Raw genomic sequence first — 27294 nt, 5'->3', positions numbered from 1 at the left:
TGTGTTATTATTTTAGGCCTTCGATGCCTGTCTGCGGTGACTCCTTCCACTAGGCCTCCACTGACCACACCACTGCTGCCCGTGTACCCCTGGAACCAATTTAAAATTGCCTACAGCCATGTGTTATTATTTTAGGCCTTCGATGCCTGTCTGCGGTCACTCCTTCCACTAGGCCTCCACTGACCACACCACTGCTGCCCGTGTACCCCTGGAACCAATGTAAAATTGCCTACAGCCATGTGTTATTATTTTAGGCCTTCGATGCCTGTCTGCGGTCACTCCTTCCACTAGGCCTCCACTGACCACACCACTGCTGCCCGTGTACCCCTGGAACCAATTTAAAATTGCCTACAGCCATGTGTTATTATTTTAGGCCTTCGATGCCTATCTGCGGTCACTCCTTCCACTAGGCCTCCACTGACCACACCACTGCTGCCCGTGTACCCCTGGAACCAATTTAAAATTGCCTACAGCCATGTGTTATTATTTTAGGCCTTCGATGCCTGTCTGCGGTCACTCCTTCCACTAGGCCTCCACTGACCACACCACTGCTGCCCGTGTACCCCTGGAACCAATTTAAAATTGCCTACAGCCATGTGTTATTATTTTAGGCCTTCGATGCCTGTCTGCGGTCACTCCTTCCACTAGGCCTCCACTGACCACACCACTGCTGCCCGTGTACCCCTGGAACCAATTTAAAATTGCCTACAGCCATGTGTTATTATTTTAGGCCTTCGATGCCTGTCTGCGGTCACTCCTTCCACTAGGCCTCCACTGACCACACCACTGCTGCCCGTGTACCCCTGGAACCAACATCAGAAAATATAAAAATAAGTATTTTGCTTATAAAAAAGAAAATACTGGAGAGATATCAAATGCAGACATTTTAACATTAAAAACAAACACATACAACAAAAATCTGGTACAGTACTAAAAATGGCCACCAGCTACAATAACTTTCTCCTGCAAGTAGTTAACTGAAAGGTTTTTTCAATTTTAAACACAGATATGGCATCCACCGAGTGTTGTCCTGTCGCGTCTTCTTTATATTATTGCCAAGAAGATGCAAAACAATGAAAATAATAAAATCATTATTTACCAAAAAAATAGAGTAAGTCAAAACCACATTGCAAATAAACATTCATTACAAATAAAGAAGCAGGGCGCGTCCGAGGGTGAGTATATACCTAATAAGAATATAATCACCCTCGGACGCGCCCTGCTTCTTTCCGACAGCCTTCCTTCCTAAGAATCAGCCCTTCCGTGGTGTAGAGAGAGGGTTTGTTACACTCCAAGGTGTTCCCCAGGTTGCCTTTCCTGAGCTTCGATCTTCCGGCTCTCGTTTAGTAGTTGTTGGAAACTACGCTGCATTGGGCCTACAAATTGGGTATGGGGTGTAGAGAGATGGTGTGTTCCACTCCAAGGTGTTCCCCAGGTTGCCTTTCCTGAGCTTCGATCTTCCGGCTCTCGTTTAGTAGTTGTTGGAAACTACGCTACATTAGGCCTACAAATTGGGTATGGGGGGGTGTAGAGAGATGGTGTGTTCCACTGTAGAGAGATGGTGTGTTCCACTCCAAGGTGTTCCCCAGGTTTCCTCGCCAATGCTTCGATCATCATGCTCTCGTTTAGTAGTTGTTGGAAACTACGCTGCATTAGGCCTACAAATTGGGTATGGGGTGTAGAGAGATGGTGTGTTCCACTCCAAGGTGTTCCCCAGGTTTCCTCTCCATTGCTTCGATCTTCATGCTCTCGTTTAGTAGTTGTTGGAAACTACGCTGCATTAGGCCTACAAATTGGGTATGGGGTGTAGAGAGATGGTGTGTTACACTCCAAGGTGTTCCCCAGGTTTCCTCTCCATTGCTTCGATCTTCCGGCTCTCGTTTAGTAGTTGTTGGAAACTACGCTGCATTAGGCCTACAAATTGGGCATGGGGTGTAGAGAGATGGTGTGTTACACTCCAAGGTGTTCCCCAGGTTGCCTTTCCTGAGCTTCGATCTTCCGGCTCTCGTTTAGTAGTTGTTGGAAACTACGCTGCATTAGGCCTACAAATTGGGTATGGGGTGTAGAGAGATGGTGTGTTCCACTGTAGAGAGATGGTGTGTTCCACTCCAAGGTGTTCCCCACGTTTCCTCGCCAATGCTTCGATCATCATGCTCTCGTTTAGTAGTTGTTGGAAACTACGCTGCATTAGGCCTACAAATTGGGTATGGGGTGTAGAGAGATGGTGTGTTCCACTCCAAGGTGTTCCCCAGGTTTCCTCTCCATTGCTTCGATCTTCATGCTCTCGTTTAGTAGTTGTTGGAAACTACGCTGCATTAGGCCTACAAATTGGGTATGGGGTGTAGAGAGATGGTTTGTTACACTCCAAGGTGTTCCCCAGGTTTCCTCTCCATTGCTTCGATCTTCCGGCTCTCGTTTAGTAGTTGTTGGAAACTACGCTGCATTAGGCCTACAAATTGGGTATGGGGTGTAGAGAGATGGTGTGTTACACTCCAAGGTGTTCCCCAGGTTTCCTCTCCATTGCTTCGATCTTCCGGCTCTCGTTTAGTAGTTGTTGGAAACTACGCTGCATTAGGCCTACAAATTGGGTATGGGGTGTAGAGAGATGGTGTGTTCCACTGTAGAGAGATGGTGTGTTCCACTCCAAGGTGTTCCCCACGTTTCCTCGCCAATGCTTCGATCATCATGCTCTCGTTTAGTAGTTGTTGGAAACTACGCTGCATTAGGCCTACAAATTGGGTATGGGGTGTAGAGAGATGGTGTGTTCCACTCCAAGGTGTTCCCCAGGTTTCCTCTCCATTGCTTCGATCTTCATGCTCTCGTTTAGTAGTTGTTGGAAACTACGCTGCATTAGGCCTACAAATTGGGTATGGGGTGTAGAGAGATGGTTTGTTACACTCCAAGGTGTTCCCCAGGTTTCCTCTCCATTGCTTCGATCTTCCGGCTCTCGTTTAGTAGTTGTTGGAAACTACGCTGCATTAGGCCTACAAATTGGGTATGGGGTGTAGAGAGATGGTGTGTTACACTCCAAGGTGTTCCCCAGGTTTCCTCTCCATTGCTTCGATCTTCCGGCTCTCGTTTAGTAGTTGTTGGAAACTACGCTGCATTAGGCCTACAAATTGGGTATGGGGTGTAGAGAGATGGTGTGTTCCACTGTAGAGAGATGGTGTGTTCCACTCCAAGGTGTTCCCCAGGTTTCCTCGCCAATGCTTCGATCATCATGCTCTCGTTTAGTAGTTGTTGGAAACTACGCTGCATTAGGCCTACAAATTGGGTATGGGGTGTAGAGAGATGGTGTGTTCCACTCCAAGGTGTTCCCCAGGTTTCCTCTCCATTGCTTCAATCTTCATGCTCTCGTTTAGTAGTTGTTGGAAACTACGCTGCATTAGGCCTACAAATTGGGTATGGGGTGTAGAGAGATGGTGTGTTACACTCCAAGGTGTTCCCCAGGTTTCCTCTCCATTGCTTCGATCTTCCGGCTCTCGTTTAGTAGTTGTTGGAAACTATGCTGCATTAGGCCTACAAATTGGGTATGGGGTGTAGAGAGATGGTGTGTTACACTCCAAGGTGTTCCCCAGGTTTCCTCTCCATTGCTTCGATCTTCCGGCTCTCGTTTAGTAGTTGTTGGAAACTACGCTGCATTAGGCCTACAAATTGGGTATGGGGTGTAGAGAGATGGTGTGTTACACTCCAAGGTGTTCCCCAGGTTTCCTCTCCATTGCTTCGATCTTCCGGCTCTCGTTTAGTAGTTGTTGGAAACTACGCTGCATTAGGCCTACAAATTGGGTATGGGGTGTAGAGAGATGGTGTGTTCCACTCCAAGGTGTTCCCCAGGTTGCCTTTCCTGAGCTTCGATCTTCCGGCTCTCGTTTAGTAGTTGTTGGAAACTACGCTGCATTAGGCCTACAAATTGGGTATGGGGTGTAGAGAGATGGTGTGTTCCACTGTAGAGAGATGGTGTGTTCCACTCCAAGGTGTTCCCCAGGTTTCCTCGCCAATGCTTCGATCATCATGCTCTCGTTTAGTAGTTGTTGGAAACTACGCTGCATTAGGCCTACAAATTGGGTATGGGGTGTAGAGAGATGGTGTGTTCCACTCCAAGGTGTTCCCCAGGTTTCCTTGCCAATGCTTCGATCATCATGCTCTCGTTTAGTAGTTGTTGGAAACTACGCTGCATTAGACCTACAAATTGGGTATGGGGTGTAGAGAGATGGTGTGTTCCACTCCAAGGTGTTCTCCAGGTTGCCTTTCCTGAACTTCTATCTTCAGGCTCTCATTAAGATTGTGGTTAAACGGAACAACTGCATTTGGCGTACTAGTTGGTTTGGGGCCTACTATCGGTGTCTGCCGCTCCTTGCTGTTCTCCTGGTTTCCTGTCCTGAAATTCCGTTTTCAGGCGCTCGTTAAGTAGTTGTTAATGTTAGACTGCATTTGGCCTACTAGTTGGGTTGGGGCCTACTATCGGTGTCTGCCACTCCTTGCTGTTCTCCTCCACTGAACAAAGCTGTGCCGCCTGTTTACTACTGTTGCCAATTTTGAACTGCATTTCGACTACTTACTGATTTGGGCCTACTCTCTGTGTCAGCCTCTCATTCCAGTTGTCCTCCACTGCAATGCCCCCTGATTAGTCCTGTGTTACCAATTTTGAACTGCATTTAGCCCACTTTATTCTTTGGGCCTATATCTGTGTTTCCTCCTCATCCTGCCCATTGCCCAGCCAGTGATAGATGAGTCTGCTGGTACATTGACCCATAACGCAACATTTCCCGTGCACGCTACACTGCAAGATTGTGACCCTGCTGAAAGTCAGGTCCCCCTTCCCGCATACCATACCACCTTACACGGGGACAAACAGGAAGGTGCAGATGAAAGTGCAGGTTCCTTCATCAGGTGGGGGGAGGAATACTAGTTGGCGACGTCACTGGCACAGGGCCTCTCATGGTACGCAAAAGTGTTGCTGCCGGTGGGAGGCGCCCCCGCCGTGCAAACACACCGCTGTACTTTGAGGGGCCCTGTGCCAGTGCCAATGCCAACGAGTGGGCCCCCCCTGCTTGCTCAGGTTCACAGCACTTGCAAAGTTGAAATACTTACCTCTCCCTGCTCCACTGCCGTGACGTGGTCCAGATTTCCTGGGCCCACTAATTACTTGAACCAGCCCTACCCACCACAACTTTAGCCAAATGACCCCCAATTTCAAATGCCTTCCAATTATTATAAGGTAAATTACGCTTGACAAGCTTCATTAAGAAGAATGGATGGTTTTGACATTAAAATGGGCACTCTAGGTGTTTTCCTGGCCCCCACTCACTGCCGACTATGCTGCCCCATTGACTTGCATTGGGTTTCGTGTTTCGGTCGATCCCGACTTTACGTCATAATCGGCCGATTTCACTCGACCCGACTTTTGAGATAGTCGGGTTTCGCGAAACCCGGCTCGACTCTAAAAAGGTCAAGGTCGCTCAACTCTAGTGTTGTGTATACATTTTGGTTTGTCTTTCTTTAAATTTATTGGGGTTCTGGCACATTCGTCAAACTGTGCATCGAACATGTTCACTAAACATCGTGATGTTTGGATGTATATGCCGCAGTCCCATGTGTCCTGTGATGTATATGCCAGAGCCCCACATCTCCGATGACATCTATACCACAGTTCCATGTCTCCTGTGATGTATATGCTGAAGCCCCATATCTCTTGTAATGTTTATGACACAGCCCAGGGTCTCCTGTGATGTGTATGCTCCAGGCCCACATCTCCTGTGATGTGTACACCCCAGGCCCACATCTCCTGTGATGTGTATGCCCCAACCTCATGTCTCTTGTGATGTGTATGCCCCAGCCTCATCTCTCCTGTGATTTATATACAACCATCTCTGTGTCTCCAGTGTTATGCATGCTGCAGATCTCCCACTGCTTGATGTGTTTAAATGTAACATGAGCAGTGATGGATTCCCCACTGTAACTAGACATGCAGTGTAACATACGTCTGTTACACTGCATCTTGGTGGCTGCGGTGAAGTGGGGTCCCAGGGTCGCTGCTGAAGGAGGCAAGAGTGGAGCCTTGCTGCAGGCCACAGGCTGGGATAAGGGGATGTTTAGATTTGCGCCACTGTGGGTGTTCAGTGGTGTGGGGGCTCTGCCGGCATTTTGTGAAAGCCGGGGGTTGCACATGGATGGAGATCTCGGCACCAAGATCTCGGGGGATGAGCTCTCAGCACTGAGATACATGAGGTACATGGATGACAAAATGATGTGACACATGGACAAATGGACACACTGATACATGGACAGTAAACACAGACACATTGACTGCACACGGACTGAACACGGACTGCACACGAATGTCACATTGACACACTCGGATATGCACAACGGATCTCACCAGTACTGTTTTCTTTCACCAGGACATGTGAAGGAGTCGTCACACTTTGCATTTCAACTACAGCTGAAAAAATCTAGGTGACACCATCATTGCCACAAGTAAAATAATTATCCATTATAGCATCTCATTTTCAATTACACAAGTCTACAAAAAATATTTTTTGTAATCATCGCAGGTGGCTTTGTACTGAATCATCTTTTTGTCCTGATTTCAACACTGTATATAGTTTTTCTGTAGCACGTATAGATTCCATGGAGCAGCATTATTATATGGTGTAGGAAATATACTGGCAAGATTAAGAAAACACTGCAGTAATCTACATATCAAAAAAATGCTTCACCTTACAAAACAGTTTTTATTCAACCAAAATAATTTCACATGCAAAATAGAAACCAAAATATGAGCAGAACTTAAAAGTGCTTGACATTGGAGTGTCGTTGATAAGATTTTTCAGGGTTGTCCCTATATAACATCCAACAGTATTCTGCCATCATTGAGTCATTCCAAAAATCCTGGTAGCGGTGTTTCATTACTTTAATGTCCTGGTGAAACCGCTAATCTTGTTCATATCTTACATCTCCAAGATTTTGAGGGAAGAAATCTAAATGTGAATGCAAAAAGTGCATTTTCAGAGACATGTGACATCCATGACACTGGTATGTATTTAGCAGTTCCTCAACACCTTCAACATATTCTGGAGTTTCTTTATTCCTAAGAAGTTTTCACAGATCCACTTGAAGCTTTTCCAAGATCTCAATTCCTTGTCATTGATAGTTCCTTCAAACACATCATCTCTCATAAGCTCTCTGATCTGAGGACCAACAAATACCCCTTCCTTCAGTTTTGCTGGTAAAATGCTGGAGAATTTCTGTGAAATGTACTGGAACCCTTGTGAATTTGTCTTTGCCATGGCTTTCACAAAGTTTTTAATCAATCCCAACTTTAAATGTAGTGGAGTAAGAAGATTGTTTTTGGAGCAACTAAAGGATTATGCTGAACATTGTCAATACCTGGAGCATCGATGTTTCTGTGTCTCCAATCTCAATGAACAAAATGCTCTAATGTATTTCTACTGTCCCATAAACACAAGAAGCAACAATATTTTGTGAAACCTCCTTACCTTCTCATTAGCAGACCAATCACTTTCAAATCTCCACAGATATTCCATTGGTGATGCTTATATTGTATAGAAGTGTTCCCCAACTCCGGTCCTCAAGAGACACCAACAGGTCATGTTTTCAGTATTTCCTTAGTATTGTACAGGTGATAATTGCATCACCTGCACAGGCAATAATTCCATTACCTGTTCAATACTAAGGAAATCCTGAAAACATGACCTGTTGGTGGCTCTTGAGGACCTGAGTTGGGGAACACTGTTGCATAGCATCCAAAACAACTGACATATTTTTATTACTTTTCTTTAGATGACATGAGTAAGCAATAGGGATTGATGGTTTCATATTTCCATTGTGAAGCAACACTGCTTTCAAATTTCTCTGGGATGAGTCAACAAAATAATCGCCAATCTGCAACAAAATGTTCTTGACTCATTTCTTCAAAGAGGTCATTCACATGGCTATAGTACACCATTGGTCCATCAATTGTGAAAAATTGTGTTAAAGTGTTACTTCTCTTTCGGCAATAACACACGTTGACATCATCATGAAGATGATTCTTTTGTTTCCATCTAGATGCAAGAAATTCAGCTTTATCTTTTGACAATGAAAGGTCTCTGATGAGATAATTTCATTCATGCTGAGTTAATTGTTCTGGCTGTTCGGCTGCTCCATCAGGTACATACTCATCTTGACTTGTCTTGTCTCCATATCTTCGTCAGTAGCTTCAGTTCCATAGTCTTCATATTCTACTTCATTTTCATCCATTCCAGACAACGGTAGTACAGGAAGTACAGTAGTAGTACAGGAACATGCAAGGTACCATCATGTGGAACTGGCCTAATTGCAGATTCAAGTTCAGGGTAATTAATCTCATGTTTGTTCTTTGCAGAAAAGCCCTTCAGTTTGACAAAATAAAAGTAGCAGTCATCACTATGACAGCAAATGGCATAACCACTTTCCTCATATTCCAACAGTCACGAAGACCATTTGAACAACTTGAGCATATCACATGAGGAGCCCAGCTTTTGTCTTGACACAAAGTACATCTGCTACATCTTTTTAATATCATGAGTGATGGAAAGTACTTGGCCTTTTGGTGTAAAAGAACCGCACACAACAGAATCTGTTTGGATGATTGATACACTGTCGGGGCATTCTTCTCCTTTAAATCAGATCAAACAGTAGAGTAAGTTCAGTTCAATAGTGGTGACAAACTAAAAAAATGCAATGAGCCGGCCCGACTAAATGTAGATATTTTCCCAGAGATGACAGAGGCAGCTTGTTTGTGGAACTGATTTTACTGGAGGTAATCTGGTAAATAACTATATACAGTTGTGAGGTAAACTGGTCAGCCTATTTTTTACAGATGAACATTTGCAGACAGGTAGTTTCTCAGTGTGATATTGGCTGCTTTCAGGTTCTCTCTCTGTGGAGACCCTCAATCAGTTACACCTCAGTGGCTGAGCTACTTTCTTCCTTCTGAGGCAACTTGCCCTCCCAGATATGCCGTGAAAATCCTCTCACAATGGTGGCTGTCCGCTGCCTTCCCTTCTATCTCCCTGTGGCAGGGCTCAGATCCCTGTAAAGGCCTGTCTCCTGTCAGTCTCACATACCAGTCCTTACTGCCATCACCATGCTTTTCTGACTGACTTAAATCTTACTGCCTCATAACAGTCAGTTCCTCCCCATAATATGTGACTTTCCAAGAAGCAGTCATTGGTTGACTGCACTGTCAGTACTTATTACCATAAAATTCACTAAAACCTTTTCTGATGTAGTCCGTGTAAGAAAATTCACAATTAAGTAAGATAAACAAAGAAATTGGAATAACACAGGAAAAACCACATACATTGAAAATGCAGAACTAACGCAGTAAAAAAAAATACTTCTATCTGAGAAATTAAGCATATTTTGTCATTTGGCGACTTGGACCTTCAACTCCCTCCATAAGTTTTCTATGGGTTCAAGATCTGGACACAGGCTAGGCCACTCCATGACCTTAATATGCTTCTTTTTGAGCTTCCTTTGTTTCCTTGGCCATATGTCTTGCTGAAAAACCCAGCCATGACCAATTTTTAATTTCCTGGTGGAGGGAAGGATTTTACAGTACATGGCTCTATCCATTCTCCCATTCATGCGGTGAAGTATTTCTGTGCCCTTAGCAGAGAAACACCCTCAAAACATAATGCTTTCACCTCCATGCTTGACAGTGGGGATGGTGTTCTTTGGGTCATAGGCAGCATTTCTCTTCCTCCAAACATGGCGAGTTTAGTTAATCCCAAAGAGCTCAATTTTTATCTCATGTGACTATGGCACCTTCTTCCAATCACTCAGAATCTATCCAGGTGTTCATTGGCAAACTTTGAGCAGTGGGACCTTGAGGGCACTGTAGGATTTTAAACCTTTACGGTGTAATATGCTACCAATAGTTTTCTTGATGACTGTGGTCCCAGCTGCCTTGAGATCATTAACATGTTCCCCCATGTCGTTTTAGGCTGATCTCTCACCTTTTTCATGATCAAGGATACACCATGAGGTGAGATTTTGCATGGTGCCCCAGATTGATGTCGAATCGATTGAGTAATTTTGTATTTCTTCCATTTTCTTGCTATTGCACCAACAGTTGTTTAATTCTCACCCAGCGTCTTACTTATGGTTTTGTAGCTCATTCCAGCTTTGTACAGATCTATGATCTTGTCCCTGACATCCTTATAAAGCTCTTTTGTCTTGCCCATGTTGTAGAGGTTAGAGTCTGACTGATTAATTGAGTCTGTGGACAGGAGTCTTTTATAAAAGGTGACTATGTAAGACAGCTGTCTTTAATGAAGGTAACGAGTTGATCAGGAGCATCTAACTGGTCTGTAGGATCCAGAACTCTTATTTGTAATGACACATGGTGTGTGTCATGGTGTGTGAAATGAATGTGGGAATGAACACTAGGGGCAGTGAATGGGGAGACAGCAGTAACTAATAGAAGTGTGCAGCTGCTGTAGAAAGTGAGCTGCATTAACAGGACCTGAGACATGTGATCACAGGGGAAGGGGCTTGAGAAGGAGCTGAAAGAGAGAGAGAGGTCAGACAAGCTGGGTACAATAGCCAGAGGGCAATCCAGTATCCAAGGGCACAGACTAAAGAATGGTCAAATACAAGCCGAAGTCAGAAAAGCCAGACAGGAATGCAGTAACCAAAGGCAAAGACAAGTAGAGCAGTCAGAGAGCAAGCCAGAGATCAGAACCAGAGAAATAGCAGAGGTACAGAATAAGAGTACGGTATACACAGGTATAGCAAGGTAAGCTGCTCTGCCGAGGACAGAACTATCACTGATAACCCCCACAGGAAAGCAGGTTAATATAGCCCCAAACCAAAAGGAGGCCAGCAAAGTTAAGGCTGTACAGCCCAGGACAGGGAAAGGAATTCCCATCCAGAGCCATGACATTAATGGTTGGTAGGGGATCAAATTCTTATTTCTCACTGCCAAAATGCAAATAAATTTATGTAATTTATAAAATGTCATTTTCTGGATTTTAGTTTTGATATTCTATCTCTCAATGTTAAAATTAACTTACCCTTAAAATTAAAGACTGTTCATGTCTTTGTCAGTGGGCAAACTTACAAAATCAGAAAGGGATCAAATACCGTATATACTCGAGTAGAAGCCGACCCGAGTATAAGCCGACCCGAGTATAAGCCGACCCCCCCTAATTTTGCCACAAAAAACTGGGAAAACTTAATGACTCGAGTATAAGCTTAGGGTGGAAAATGCAGCAGCTACTGGTAAATTTCAAAAATAAAAATGGATACCAATAAAAGTAAAATTAATTGAGACATCAGTAGTTTAAGCGTTTTAGAATATCCATATTGAATCAGGAGGCCCATATAATGCTCCATACAGTTCACGAAGGGCCCCATAAGATGCTTCATACAAAATATGCCCCATATAATGCTCCATACAGTTTATGATTGGCTCCACAAGATGTTCCATATTAAAATATGCCCCATATAATGCTGCACAAATGTTGGTTATGACCCCATACGATGCTTCATAGACACATTTGCCCCATATAATGCTCCACAAATGTGGATATAATGCTGCACATGGCCTCATACAGATATTTGCCCCATATAATGCTGCACATAGCCCCATAAGATGCTCCATACAGATATTTGTCCCATATAATGCTGCACATGGCCCCATATAATGCTGCACATGGCCCCATAAGATGCTCCATACAGATAATTGCCCCATATAATGCAGCACAATGGCCCCATAAGATGCTCCATACAGATATTTGCCCCCATATAACGCCGCACATGGCCCCATAAGATGCTCCATACAGATATTTGCCCCATATAATGCTGCACATGGCCCCATAAGATGCTCCATACAGATATTTGCCCCATATAATGCTGCACATGGCCCCATAAGATGCTCCATACAGACATTTGCCCCATATAATGCTCCATACAGTTTACGATGGGCTCCATAAGATGCTCCATATTAAAATATGCCCCATATAATGCTGCACTAATGTTGGTTATGACCCCATACGATGCTCCATAGACACACTTGCCCCATATAATGCTCCACAAATGTGGATTATGGCCCCAGAAGATGCTCTATAAAGATATTTGCCCCATATAATGCTGCACATGGCCCCTTAAGATGCTCCATAGAGATATTTGCCCCATATAAAGCTGAAAAAACCAAAACAAACAAGGATACCTAAAAAATAACCTTTATTATGAATCACTAAAAAAATACTCTTTTCATAAATAAACAAAATACTAGCAAACATATAATTATGTACCTGTAAGGCCCTAGGAGAAGTCTACACTGAGACCTACCTATCAGTGGAGGTTGGCACCCTACGTTTCTGCGGTTGGCGCCCCCACTCCGCGTCGACTAACCCTAGGGAGTCCCTAGAGGACCCTAAATAGGGAACCCTAAAAAAGACCTAGCAGATCCCTAACGGAAGACCTGCCTAGCAGTGGGGGTTGGCACCCTAATGTGAAGCGGTAGGCGCCCCCACTCAACGTCGACTGACCCTAAAAGCCCTTAATTGTCCCTAATAGGAATAGAATAAAGAAAATGTCCCACAAACAAACCCAAACAACCCCCAAAAAAAGGAGAACAAAAATATAAATAAAACAAAAAAACAAGAAGATATAATAATCAAAAATATGTGAAGGATCTAATGCGTTGCTTGGATATGCATATATTACATATAGTAGACAATTATGTCTATAGTAATAATCATCAGCAAAAAAGATTCACAAAAATGGGGTGAATGAGAAAATATTATTGTCCATATTTAATATAAACATGCGATCCTTTTCTGGCTAAAGGAGTAAAGAAATACTTGAGGTATATATTCAAATGCTAAGGTATACAAGCATGGTCACCCGCTATACAAAAAGTCAACCACATAGTATACTATCATTAGAGACCTCAATTAAGTAACAAAATACAGCAACTAGAAAATCAGATGTATAACTCCTAAAACCCAAATAAAGAAACATCAATGCTTAATAAAGATTGCCCATAGTCACATTTGAAACAGTACTTAGAGATAAGTCGCACCAAATTTGCTTATGCTGTTATTATAATTACAATATATACCTCACAAGAGCAGGTGTTATTGTTTCAATGTGTATTTCAAAGTGACAGGTCCCGTCACAACCCACCACAAAACCTCCATGGGTACAACAGATAAATAATGGGGCAGGACACAATAATCCCCCTCACAGAAAGCAAAAACAGAGAGCAATCAATACTCATCTGAAAGCCCGTAATGGATATGGGGCGATGTTAGATAAATCCAAATAGCCTGGGTCCGTGGTGGCTATACGGTTTCCTCAGATGACACCGGACATCTAATTAAGCAGACAACAGCAGTCTCCCCGACCAGTGCCCGACGCGTTTCCCCCCCATGTAGATGGAACGGGGGTTCATCAGGGGTATTGTAGCCGCAAGCAAGAAGAAATATAGATGCTGTAGTGTACTCACCAGATATGCCCCTATAAATACACGTGGGTAAGTGTGGAGCACGCCAACTAAGGACTACCTCCGGAAATAACGTCATCCAGAGGAGTCTGCGCTAGGTGAGACGCATGATGCGTTCCATAATAAAAAATAGAACCGCGCATGCGGATCTGTGGCATTATGAAGCGGATACTCCGATAGTGGAGCGCAACAGTGCGTTCCATGTGGCGCATGCGTGATGTTTACAATGAATACCACGCAGGTACACAATGTGAGCCGTAATAGGAACAGACAGCGCATGCAATGTGAAAGCGCTGAATGAATGCGCCCTCGTGTAAAGCGTTATCAGAGCACAATGTGAGCCATAATAGGCACAGAGAGCGCAAATACTAGAAGCGCTGAATGAATGCGCCTACGAATACAATGCTGTCAAGGCACAGTCTTAGATAATAGGAATATAACCACCTAGGCAGCATATGTAAATACAGGGAAAAACCCTGTTATTAAAACTAAAACTAGAGTAAACGCCACATAGATTAAATGATAAGCACTTGTATATAGTAACCCACGTATAAGAAAAACCGGCCTGAATTGGCCATAATAGGAATAAATAAGTCCATATACCAAAGTGAGTAAATACTACAGCACACATTAGGACAACAAACAGAAAAAAACGAAAAGAGAAATAAATCAATATAATGTCCCAAAAATGAGACACACATTAGAAAATGTATAAATATACTTGGCTATAGCGCTAATATCAAAGGACTTGACAGGGGGCTAGAAAAAACCAGTAAAGGTCAGCTGTTCGTTGAGGCCCAGAGGGCTCATCGATCTCATTAAATAAATCCATCTTGTTTCACGCTGAACGATTTTTTTGTCCCAGTCACCCCGTCTTACCGAGGGAGGGATCACTTCAATAACCCTAAAGCTAAGGGAGCCTGGATCCCCACCATGTGTATTGATGACATGTCGTGCAATTGGAGTATCCCTGCAGTGCCGGATATCCCCAAGGTGTTCACCTATCCGAACTCTAAGTTCTCTTTTTGTTTTGCCCACGTAATCCTTGGGGCACGAACACGTGCAGAGATACACGACCCCTACTGTTTTGCAGTTCGCAAACTGTCTCATGGAGAAGATCCTATTTGAGGCTGAACTCTGAAAGGTGTTAGAGACGCACATAAATCTACAAAACGAGCAATGTCCACATCTAAATGTGCCGGTTGATCTATTTTCCAGCCAAGTACCCTGTTTTTTAGGGGGCACAAAGTGGCTATAGACGATGCTGTCTTTAATTGACCTTCCCCTTCTATACGTGATCGATGGATGTGGAGAGATAAACCCACTAACATCCGGGTCAGACCTCAATATTTGCCAGTGTCTCTTAAAGATGTCGAACACTTTTTTGGACTGGTCATCAAAGGTACCAATGAGACGTGTAGTAAACGTCGCATCAGTCTCAGTCTTTGGTACCAAGAGAGACGTCCTATTAGAGTCCAAGGCTGTCTTAAATGCGGAACCAATCACATCATCGGGGTAACCCCTATTCCTAAAGCGATGTTTAAGTTCAGTGGATCTACATTTAAAGTCACTAAGGGACGAGCAGTTTCTTCGTAAACGAAGAAACTGTCCCTTAGGGATACCACGTTTCAAAGGAAAGGGATGATGACTCTCCCATCTTAACAGGCTATTTGTGGCTGTTGGTTTTCGATAGATGGACGTACCGAGAGAACCGTCACCAAGCCTTTCAATGAGGACATCAAGAAAGGTGATGCTGTCACCCCCTATTTCGAAGGTGAAGTATAGACCTTCCAATGTGGTGTTTAGATACCTCAGGAAGTCAGAGAATGAACCAGCATCACCCTTCCACAGGACAAGGATGTCATCTATATATCTGCCCCAGAAAATAATCCTGGGGCACCATGTGACATCCTCGTCCCTAAAAACAAAGGTGTCCTCCCACCAGCCCAGGAGCAAATTAGCATATGTGGGGGCACAAGGGCTCCCCATTGCTGTGCCTCTGAGCTGGTGGTACCACTTCCCATTGAAGAGGAAATAGTTCCGTTGAAGTACAAACTCCAGAAGTTCAATCAAAAAGGCGTTATGTAACGCAAAATGGGTGCCTCTACTGCCAAGGAAGTATTTAACTGCTCTGAGGCCATCCTGATGGCGGATACTACTGTATAGTGCCTCCACATCAATGGAGGCAATGATGGTATCAGGTTCTATTACAATGCCCTCTAATTTCATCAGGAGGTCACTTGTGTCCCTGATGTAGGAGGGTAGAGCAGTAACAAAAGACCTTAGTAGTTTATCCACATATACACTCGAATTTTGTGAAAGGGCATCCGTCCCTGACACAATGGGGCGTCCTTTCAAGGGACTAAGGCCCTTATGTACTTTGGGGAGTGCATAGAAAGTTGCCACAGTTGGAAATTTAGGTAACAAGAAATTATGTTCATTGCTCGAAATAAGTTTGAACCCAATTGCTCGATTGAGGATGCTCTTCAGCTCCGAGGTATAACCCACAGTTGGGTCGTTTTTAAGAACCTCATAAGACGATCTGTCCGACAAGATGGAATAACACATGTCCACATATTGAGAGGAGTCTAAAATAACAATATTTCCGCCTTTGTCAGACGGTTTGATGACAATTAAATTGTTGTTTTTAAGATTGTCAAGTGATCTCCTCTCAGCTACTGTGAGGTTAGGGTGAGTAGGGTCCAGATCAGGAATGATGTTATTGATTTCCTGCGAGACCAGTTTTTGAAAGATCTCAATACTTCCATAGTCGCTAGGTGGCGGCAATCGTTTACTCGCTGGTTTCAGATCTGTGAATGGACCCTCACCAGCTGCTCTCACCCCTTCCTCACTAAGTTCAGTCAATATATCGACATCAGTCAGATCATCCATGGAGATACCCAATTGTTGGCATCTCTGGAGGTCATTCCTTTGAAAGAAACGTCTCCATTTAAGTTTCCTCGTAAAGAGGTCCAAGTCTTTGATCCATACAAATGGATCGAATCTCATCGTGGGGACGAAAGAAAGGCCTTTACCCAAAACCTGCTTCTCATTGTCTTTCAATTGATAAGTAGACAGATTAATAATCTGATTGCTGTCGTTCATGGCAGATAAATTCCTTTCTGTTAGTTCTTGGAATTCCGAGTCCGCAGGTGGTAAATACTTCCCCCCCGATCCTCTAAAAAAGAGGAAGATGAAGAAGTAGAGGGTTGATATCCCCTGTCTTGCCTTTGATTTTGCCATCGTCGCCCCCCTCTCTTGCCACGATTCCTAGGTTTCGTGAATTGTGTCGCCAAATAACCCCTTGATGCTGAGTCCACGTCTGAGGAGTCGATATCAGATGAAGATACGTCAGTAGTTGGTACTGAGGAGACTTGTAATGAAGGGTACGCTCTTTTCTCTTTAAACTCAGAACAATCCTTGATGAACCGTTTGTGTTTCCTCTCCTTTATTTCCAGGTGGAATTTTTCCACCGCGTTTTTGAGAGACTCTTCTCTATTATTAAATTCTGGATCGCTCTTAAATTTCAAGATGGAATCTATGTGCTCCTTGAGTTTAATCGAAGAGCTTTCCAAAGTCTTTTTTTCCTCCTCCAAAAGTATCTGCATAAAGCGCAATGAAGATTAAATTGATTCCTCCTCCCACTTACCAAGTAGTGTGGGGGAAACGCACCTAGGAGCTGGCAAGAGATGTATCCTGAGGCCACGTGGAACTATCCGATGTTTAATATAGTTGTCCAAAGACTGAACCTCCCACCAGGATTTAATATTATTTCTATAGATTGTCAAAAGATCAGCAAATAGGTTTCTCAAAGTGGGGGTAGATGATGAACCTCCCGTGCCCTCAACGTCCGAAAAGACCTCTCTAGCATCATCAAGCCACCTCTTATTGTCTACAGGTCCTGAAAGAAAGCTAGCCATGTCCTAAATCCAAAAAACAACCTAAATCCAAATATATGTGGAATCCTAGACCAACTCAAAAAACCAAAACAAACAAGGATACCTAAAAAATAACCTTTATTATGAATCACTAAAAAAATACTCTTTTCATAAATAAACAAAATACTAGCAAACATATAATTATGTACCTGTAAGGCCCTAGGAGAAGTCTACACTGAGACCTACCTATCAGTGGAGGTTGGCACCCTACGTTTCTGCGGTTGGCGCCCCCACTCCGCGTCGACTAACCCTAGGGAGTCCCTAGAGGACCCTAAATAGGGAACCCTAAAAAAGACCTAGCAGATCCCTAACGGAAGACCTGCCTAGCAGTGGGGGTTGGCACCCTAATGTGAAGCGGTAGGCGCCCCCACTCAACGTCGACTGACCCTAAAAGCCCTTAATTGTCCCTAATAGGAATAGAATAAAGAAAATGTCCCACAAACAAACCCAAACAACCCCCAAAAAAAGGAGAACAAAAATATAAATAAAACAAAAAAACAAGAAGATATAATAATCAAAAATATGTGAAGGATCTAATGCGTTGCTTGGATATGCATATATTACATATAGTAGACAATTATGTCTATAGTAATAATCATCAGCAAAAAAGATTCACAAAAATGGGGTGAATGAGAAAATATTATTGTCCATATTTAATATAAACATGCGATCCTTTTCTGGCTAAAGGAGTAAAGAAATACTTGAGGTATATATTCAAATGCTAAGGTATACAAGCATGGTCACCCGCTATACAAAAAGTCAACCACATAGTATACTATCATTAGAGACCTCAATTAAGTAACAAAATACAGCAACTAGAAAATCAGATGTATAACTCCTAAAACCCAAATAAAGAAACATCAATGCTTAATAAAGATTGCCCATAGTCACATTTGAAACAGTACTTAGAGATAAGTCGCACCAAATTTGCTTATGCTGTTATTATAATTACAATATATACCTCACAAGAGCAGGTGTTATTGTTTCAATGTGTATTTCAAAGTGACAGGTCCCGTCACAACCCACCACAAAACCTCCATGGGTACAACAGATAAATAATGGGGCAGGACACAATAATCCCCCTCACAGAAAGCAAAAACAGAGAGCAATCAATACTCATCTGAAAGCCCGAAATGGATATGGGGCGATGTTAGATAAATCCAAATAGCCTGGGTCCGTGGTGGGTACACGGTTTCCTCAGATGACACCGGACATCTAATTAAGCAGACAACAGCAGTCTCCCCGACCAGTGCCCGACGCGTTTCCCCCCCATGTAGATGGAACGGGGGTTCATCAGGGGTATTGTAGCCGCAAGCAAGAAGAAATATAGATGCTGTAGTGTACTCACCAGATATGCCCCTATAAATACACGTGGGTAAGTGTGGAGCACGCCAACTAAGGACTACCTCCGGAAATAACGTCATCCAGAGGAGTCTGCGCTAGGTGAGAAGCATGATGCGTTCCATAATAAAAAATAGAACCGCGCATGCGTCGCGCAACTCCACGCCTCCAAAAGAATCTCGGAGCTGTGGCATTATGAAGCGGATACTCCGATAGTGGAGCGCAACAGTGCGTTCCATGTGGCGCATGCGTGATGTTTACAACGAATACCACGCAGGTACACAATGTGAGCCGTAATAGGAACAGACAGCGCATGCAATGTGAAAGCGCTGAATGAATGCGCCCTCGTGTAAAGCGTTATCAGAGCACAATGTGAGCCATAATAGGCACAGAGAGCGCAAATACTAGAAGCGCTGAATGAATGCGCCTACGAATACAATGCTGTCAAGGCACAGTCTTAGATAATAGGAATATAACCACCTAGGCAGCATATGTAAATACAGGGAAAAACCCTGTTATTAAAACTAAAACTAGAGTAAACGCCACATAGATTAAATGATAAGCACTTGTATATAGTAACCCACGTATAAGAAAAACCGGCCTGAATTGGCCATAATAGGAATAAATAAGTCCATATACCAAAGTGAGTAAATACTACAGCACACATTAGGACAACAAACAGAAAAAAACGAAAAGAGAAATAAATCAATATAATGTCCCAAAAATGAGACACACATTAGAAAATGTATAAATATACTTGGCTATAGCGCTAATATCAAAGGACTTGACAGGGGGCTAGAAAAAACCAGTAAAGGTCAGCTGTTCGTTGAGGCCCAGAGGGCTCATCGATCTCATTAAATAAATCCATCTTGTTTCACGCTGAACGATTTTTTTGTCCCAGTCACCCCGTCTTACCGAGGGAGGGATCACTTCAATAACCCTAAAGCTAAGGGAGCCTGGATCCCCACCATGTGTATTGATGACATGTCGTGCAATTGGAGTATCCCTGCAGTGCCGGATATCCCCAAGGTGTTCACCTATCCGAACTCTAAGTTCTCTTTTTGTTTTGCCCACGTAATCCTTGGGGCACGAACACGTGCAGAGATACACGACCCCTACTGTTTTGCAGTTCGCAAACTGTCTCATGGAGAAGATCCTATTTGTGGCTGAACTCTGAAAGGTGTTAGAGACGCACATAAATCTACAAAACGAGCAATGTCCACATCTAAATGTGCCGGTTGATCTATTTTCCAGCCAAGTACCCTGTTTTTTAGGGGGCACAAAGTGGCTATAGACGATGCTGTCTTTAATTGACCTTCCCCTTCTATACGTGATCGATGGATGTGGAGAGATAAACCCACTAACATCCGGGTCAGACCTCAATATTTGCCAGTGTCTCTTAAAGATGTCGAACACTTTTTTGGACTGGTCATCAAAGGTACCAATGAGACGTGTAGTAAACGTCGCATCAGTCTCAGTCTTTGGTACCAAGAGAGACGTCCTATTAGAGTCCAAGGCTGTCTTAAATGCGGAACCAATCACATCATCGGGGTAACCCCTATTCCTAAAGCGATGTTTAAGTTCAGTGGATCTACATTTAAAGTCACTAAGGGATGAGCAGTTTCTTCGTAAACGAAGAAACTGTCCCTTAGGGATACCACGTTTCAAAGGAAAGGGATGATGACTCTCCCATCTTAACAGGCTATTTGTGGCTGTTGGTTTTCGATAGATGGACGTACCGAGAGAACCGTCACCAAGCCTTTCAATGAGGACATCAAGAAAGGTGATGCTGTCACCCCCTATTTCGAAGGTGAAGTATAGACCTTCCAATGTGGTGTTTAGATACCTCAGGAAGTCAGAGAATGAACCAGCATCACCCTTCCACAGGACAAGGATGTCATCTATATATCTGCCCCAGAAAATAATCCTGGGGCACCATGTGACATCCTCGTCAAAGCTGCACATGGCCCCATACAGATATTTGCCCCATATAATGCTGCTCATGGCCTCATACAGATATTTGCCCCATATAATGCTGCACATAGCCCCATAAGATGCTCCATACAGATATTTGCCCCATATAATGTTGCACATGGCTCCATATAATGCTGCACATGGCCCCATAAGATGCTCCATACAGATCATTGCCCCATATAATGCTGCACATGGCCCCATAAGATGCTCCATACAGATATTTGCCCCATATAATGCTGCACATGGCCCCATAAGATGCTCCATACAGATAATTGCCCCATATAATGCTGCACATGGCCCCATAAGATGCTCCATACAGATATTTGCCCCACATAATGCTGCACATACATACTCACCTCTCAGGCCCTCGGCACTTGCTATACTCACCTTTCCCGTTCCACCGCTGACCGCCGCTGTGTCTCCCCCGCCCTCTGCACTGACGCTCAGGAAGAGGGAGGCGCGCACTAATCGCATCATCGTGGCCTCTGACCTGCGCGTCACTGCAGAGGATGCGGAAGACGCAGCGGTACAGATGGTGGAATGGGGAGCACTGCCTCACCATACTCACCTGCTCCTCGCGAGTCCCTACACGTCTGTTCCCCAAACGTTGGCAGCTTCTTCCTGTAGTGAGCGGTCACATGGTACCACTCATTACAGTAATGAATATGCGGCTCCACCCCTATGGGAGTGGTGTCAGGTCCATATTCATTACTATAGTGAGTGGTACCATGTGACCGCTCACTACAGGAAGAAGCTGTCGGCGTCAGGGAAAAGACGTGCAGGGACTGCACCAGGAGCAGGTGAGTATTATTATACAGCTCCACTCCCCCTTACCTGCCGACCCCTGGGTATGACTCGAGTATAAGCCGAGAGTGTTACTTTCTGCCCAAAAAAGTGGGCTGAAAATTTCAGCTTATACTCGAGTATATACGGTACTTATTTCCCCAACTGTATGCACATGTCAAGCTTTAGTTACTTGATCCAATACATTAAATTTATGCCTATATTTTTCTCACTTCACCAACTGGGACTATTTAGTGCCGATGAATCACACACAAATCAGATTTCAAAAATTAGTTAAACGCAGGTTGTAATGTAACAAAATAAGTAAAAAGCCAAAGGGGTGCATACTTTCAAAAGCCATTGTATATAGATATAATAAACATGGGATTTGAAAGGAAATAATAGAAATTAGTCCCCCATTAGCTGGGGCATGCATACTTCAATAGTTAAAGGGGAAGTACATATCCAACTATAGACACCCTATCCACCCTACAATCCAATATTAACTATAACATTTGCTAGTTAGTATGGTATAAACCAACAATATCCTATCACATATGTAGAAAAAAATATAATAATTTTTATATATATATATATATATATATATATATATATATATATATATATATATATATATATAGGCATAATGTTTTATTAAAGCATTCAACCCTTCAAATATGTATGGTGGGATGAGTCACAATATACAATAAATCTTCTCTGTCATAGAATCTGTGAAACAGAAAAACAATATCAATATGATATCAAAGTGCATAAAATTACATACCACTATAATGCAGATTCAAAAGAAGATATCCTGCCAGCGACAAAAAAAATCATATAACAATATGTAATTTTAAATCTTCATTGATACCATTAGGATCTGGATTTAAGGAATTTAATGAATAAATGCACTCTAATTCTTTATTTCCATTTTCACTTATTCTGTATGCCCTAATTCTACAAAATGGCACAGGTAAATCCATTTTTTTTTGCTAATCGTAGATAGTGATTGATTCTTGTTTTAAAATACCAGGTAGCAGTGGGTGAACCCAAACAGTTAAGTTTTGGATCCGTACCGAACACCTACTGTTTGATCACGGACCTCAAACATGGACTTCTCCAGGAAGTCCATGCTGCTGTTTGGGTTCAGGACCTCGAACATCCCATGTTTACCACGCTGTCATCTGTGTGAAAGTGCAAAAAAACACTGGCGGCTCTGATCAGCAATAAGATCATTACCACCGGTCAGAGAGATACGATCTGACAGCCATCAGCTGGGACAGGCGGTAAAAAGATAACCTCCAGCTACAGAGGTGTCAGCTGATGAGAGAGTACTGTTCCCATCAGTCTATGTCTGCTGCCGCTAATAACAGCAAGAGCATGCGCGGCTGATGGGACTATTCATCAGCCGGTACCTGTGCTATAAATACATACATATTTTATAAAAGTTATGTGGGGTCTTTTTATTTTTGATTACCAGCATGGCAATACCGATAGCTGCAGGCTGCAACCCTCAGCAATCAGCTTCATCATGGCTGGTTATCAAGAAAAGAGGGGACCCCACAACATTTTTTTAAATTATTTAAAAAAAAATATGAAAAAAACTGCTTGGGGTCCCCCCTATTTTTGATAACCAGCCAAGCTAAAGCAGATAGCTGGTTGCTTCTATTCTCAGGTTGGTAAGGGGCCATGGATATTGACCCCCCAGCCTAAAAATAGCAGCCTGCAGCCATCCCAGAAAAGACATATCTGACAATTCTGGAGCTTTGTCCGCCTCTTGCCACTTGACTTGTGGAGGTGGCAAGTGGGGTTCATATTTGTGGGTTGATGTCACCTTTGTATTTTCAGGTGACCTCAAGCCCAGTACATGCAAGATACCTTATATATAAAACATTTAAGAGGTAGGAGGGAAATAAAGAGCATGGTTAAGTCAAGGAATGGAAAGGGAAGGGAAGAACATATGCAAAAAGAGGTGGAGAGACAATCTACTATATAATTGTCTAAGGGTCACTTCCGTCTTTCTGTCTGTCTGTCCTTCTGTCATGGATATTCATTGGTCGCGGCCTCTCTCTGTCATGGAATCCAAGTCGCTGTTTGGTCTCGCCTGTCATGGCTGCGCTACCAATCAGCGACGGCCACAATCCGATTAGTCCCTCCCTACTCCCCTGCAGTCAGTGCCCGGCGCCCGCTCCATACTCCATGCAGTCACCGCTCACACAGGGTTAATGTTAGCGGTAACGGACCGCGTTATGCCGTGGATAACTCACTCCGTTACCGCCACTATTAACCCTGTGTGACCAAGTTTTTACTATTGATGCTGCCTATGCAGCGTCAATAGTAAAAAGATCTGTTAAAGATAATAAAAAAAAATAAAAATCATTATATACTCACTAGTGTTGAGCGATACCGTCCGATACTTGAAAGTATCGGTATCGGATAGTATCGGCCGATACCCGAAAAGTATCGGATATCGCCGATACCGATATCCGATACCAATACAAGTCAATGGGACACCAAATATCGGAAGGTATTCTGATGGTTCCCAGGGTCTGAAGGAGAGGAAACTCTCCTTCAGGCCCTGGGATCCATATTAATGTGTAAAATAAAGAATTAAAATAAAAAATATTGATATATTCACCTATCCGGCGGCCCCTGAACATGACGCGGGTAACCGGCAGGCTTCTTTGTTTAAAATGAGCGCGTTTAGGACCTGCGGAATGACGTCGCGGCTTCTGATTGGTCGCGCCGCCCATTTGACCGCCACGCGACCAATCAGAAGCAGCGACGTCATTCCTCAGGTCCTAAATTCCTAGAATGAGGAGTTTAGTGCCTGAGAATGACGTTGCGGCTTCTGATTGGTCGCGTCGCGGTCACATGGGCGGCACGCGACCAATCAGAAGCCGCGACGTCATTCCTCAGGTCCTAAACGCGCTCATTCTAGGAATTTAGGGCCTGAGGAATGACGTCGCGGCTTCTGATTGGTCGCGTCGCGGTCACATGGGCGGCACGAGACCAATCAGAAGCCGCGACGTCATTCCGCAGGTCCTAAACGCGCTCATTTTAAACAAAGAAGCCTGCCGGTTACCCGCGTGATGTCCAGGGGCCGCCGGAGAGGTGAATATATCAATATTTTTTATTTTAATTCTTTATTTTACACCTCACTATGGATCCGATACCGATACCCGATACCACAAAAGTATCGGATCTCGGTATCGGAATTCCGATACTGCAAGTGATATGGAAATTTGGGTTGGATAAATCTACCCGTGTGTGCTGCGGCCGCTCCCAATTATTTCTGAGCCCTTAAAGAATGAATGAGTCTGACACGTGATGACAGCTTGACATTCAATCAAAGACTGGAGATTTATTTCCTGATACATAGTTTTTATAATAGCATATAGAAAGGTGTGGTTTGGGCGGTTAGTTAATTAACATACAATTCAGTTATTGGTTATCTGATATATATGGAATATTGTGATTAATGCTCATATGACTGCTGATTATGCAACTAAAATGTAGCTCTCGGTATGTAGGGCAAAGTTGAGGCATCTGACCAGGACTCAGTTGAAACAACTCATCAGCACTTAATACATCTGGAGTTCTTCTGCTTTTTGGGTGGAAAACACCGAACAGTCTGTCTGGCTTATATTAGTTTATGTCAGCCATTTTAAGCAATTGATTATAAAGTAGCTGAGTAGATAGATATATATATTTGCTTTGTGTAAGTATATGTGATTTATAGGAATATATATATATATATATATGATTTAAAGGCGTATACATGCAAGTGAGATCTACATGATATACATATTTCTATCACAAGCCCCCCTTAGATATCACTTGCCCTAAGCCTAGCCTCCTGTCCCAAAGCGCTGCAACTCTTTTGTGCTGCCAGCGATCCGACGCAAACCTAGTGTCTACGCCCTACACCGTACAGTCTTTCGCAATGAGCGATCAGGAGATCTGTCCCTAAACGGGGGTAGAAACATGCATGGTCTCATATTGGCGACTCTGTTCAATCAGTTCCACATATTCGTCGTCATCAGGATTGGAGGAGCCATCAGGTGGGTGAATCTGAATTCGGATAGGTTCGTCCAGGAGGAGATGCGACATCAGGTTTGTTGTTTCTTTGACTGTCTTTTCCATCATCCTGCGGATCATTCTGGCTTAGGCGTATCTTCTGGTATGGGAGCCTTCTTGCAGTGCGATGCGTGGATCCAAGTGGGCCTTCCCTCTAGTTTCACAGAGGTTGGTGTCATCAGCAGCACTTGGAAGGGACCGTCAAATCTGGGGTCGAGCGTTCTCCTCACAAACTTCTTCACCAACACCCAGTCTCCTGGTTTCAGGGAGTGCGAACCGGGTACCGATCCTGGATCTGGTAATGAAGAAAAAACTCGAGAATGGATGTTAGCAAGTTTCTTGGTGAGTTCAATTACATAAGCAGACAAAGTATCATATTGCATTGTCAACTGCTGGGGGAAAAATACCCCTAACCGAGGGCTGGACCCAAACAGAATCTCATGAGGTGACATCTTTTCTGGGCCCCGGGGAGTGTGCCTGACACTAAACAGTGCGATGGGGAGTGTTTCATGCCATGGTTTACGTGTCTCTTGGGCAACTTTTAACATCCTGTTTTTGAGTGTCCCATTCAGTCTTTCTACTTTCCCGCTACTCTGGGGGTGGTAGGGAGTGTGTAGGCCTAAGCCTGACCCTAATGCTGACCAGATCTCCCTTGTGAGGTTTGCTGTGAATGCGGGCCCCTGATCACTCTCTATCACTTCTGGGACCCCGTATCTGCACACGATCTCTGAGAGTAGCTTCTTTGCAGTAGTCTTTGCTGACTGATTCCTCACTGGGAAAGCTTCTGGCCATCCTGAAAACACGTCGACGACCACAAGGGCATATTCGAATCCTCTACTTGGCGGCATCTGGATGTGATCTATCTGGATCCTCTGGAAGGGGTACAGCGGTCTGGCAAGATGATGTGTGGGAACTTTCTCCATTCTTCCAGGGTTGCATTTGCCGCAGGTCAGACAGCTGCTAGTGAACTTGGCTGTTAGGGTGGAGATCCCTGGAGCGAACCAGTAAGCACCAATCAGATCATTCATCCGTGTCTTTGATCTGTGCATGGGCCCATGTGCCCACTGGACCACCATAGGGTACATGCTTCGGGGTAAACAGGGTTTGTAGTCCATTGAGTATACCCTTCCTTCTTGATGTGTTGCACCCTTCCGCATCCAATTCTCCTTTTCCTCCTTTGGGGCTTGTTCTTGCAACTTCTTGAATAGATCCCAAGACGTCATCTCATCTGGTGTCTTGTCCTCAGTTGCCACGTAGTAGCCGTCCGGCTCTACGACCTCTCCCATTTCTCCATACTGTCTTCCTTTGGCGGCTTCTTTGGCTGCCATATCTGCCATGTTGTTGCCCCGTGCCTCTACTGTGTTCAGTTTTCCATGTGCTTTGACCTTCAGTACTGCCACCATTTTTGGGAGTTGTAGTGCGCTCAGTAGGTCTTTAATAGCTCCATGATGCTTTACGGTTGTTCCGCTTGCTGTGATGAAGTCTCTTGCAGCCCAGATGGGTCCGAAGTCGTGTGCTATGCCATGCGAATACCTTGAATCAGTGTAAATGTTCGCAGTTTTGCCTTCTGCAATCTGGCAAGCCTTCGTCAGCGCTATCAGTTCTGCTTCTTGGGCTGACAGGCTAGGTGGCAGACTCCTGGACCACAGGATTTCTTGATTGCTGGTCACTGCACAT

The sequence above is a fragment of the Ranitomeya imitator genome, chromosome 6 (assembly GCF_032444005.1).
Source record: "Ranitomeya imitator isolate aRanImi1 chromosome 6, aRanImi1.pri, whole genome shotgun sequence".
Lineage (NCBI taxonomy): Eukaryota > Metazoa > Chordata > Amphibia > Anura > Dendrobatidae > Ranitomeya > Ranitomeya imitator.
The sequence above is the reverse complement of the archived record's forward strand: the minus strand, read 5'-3'. Positions refer to the sequence as shown.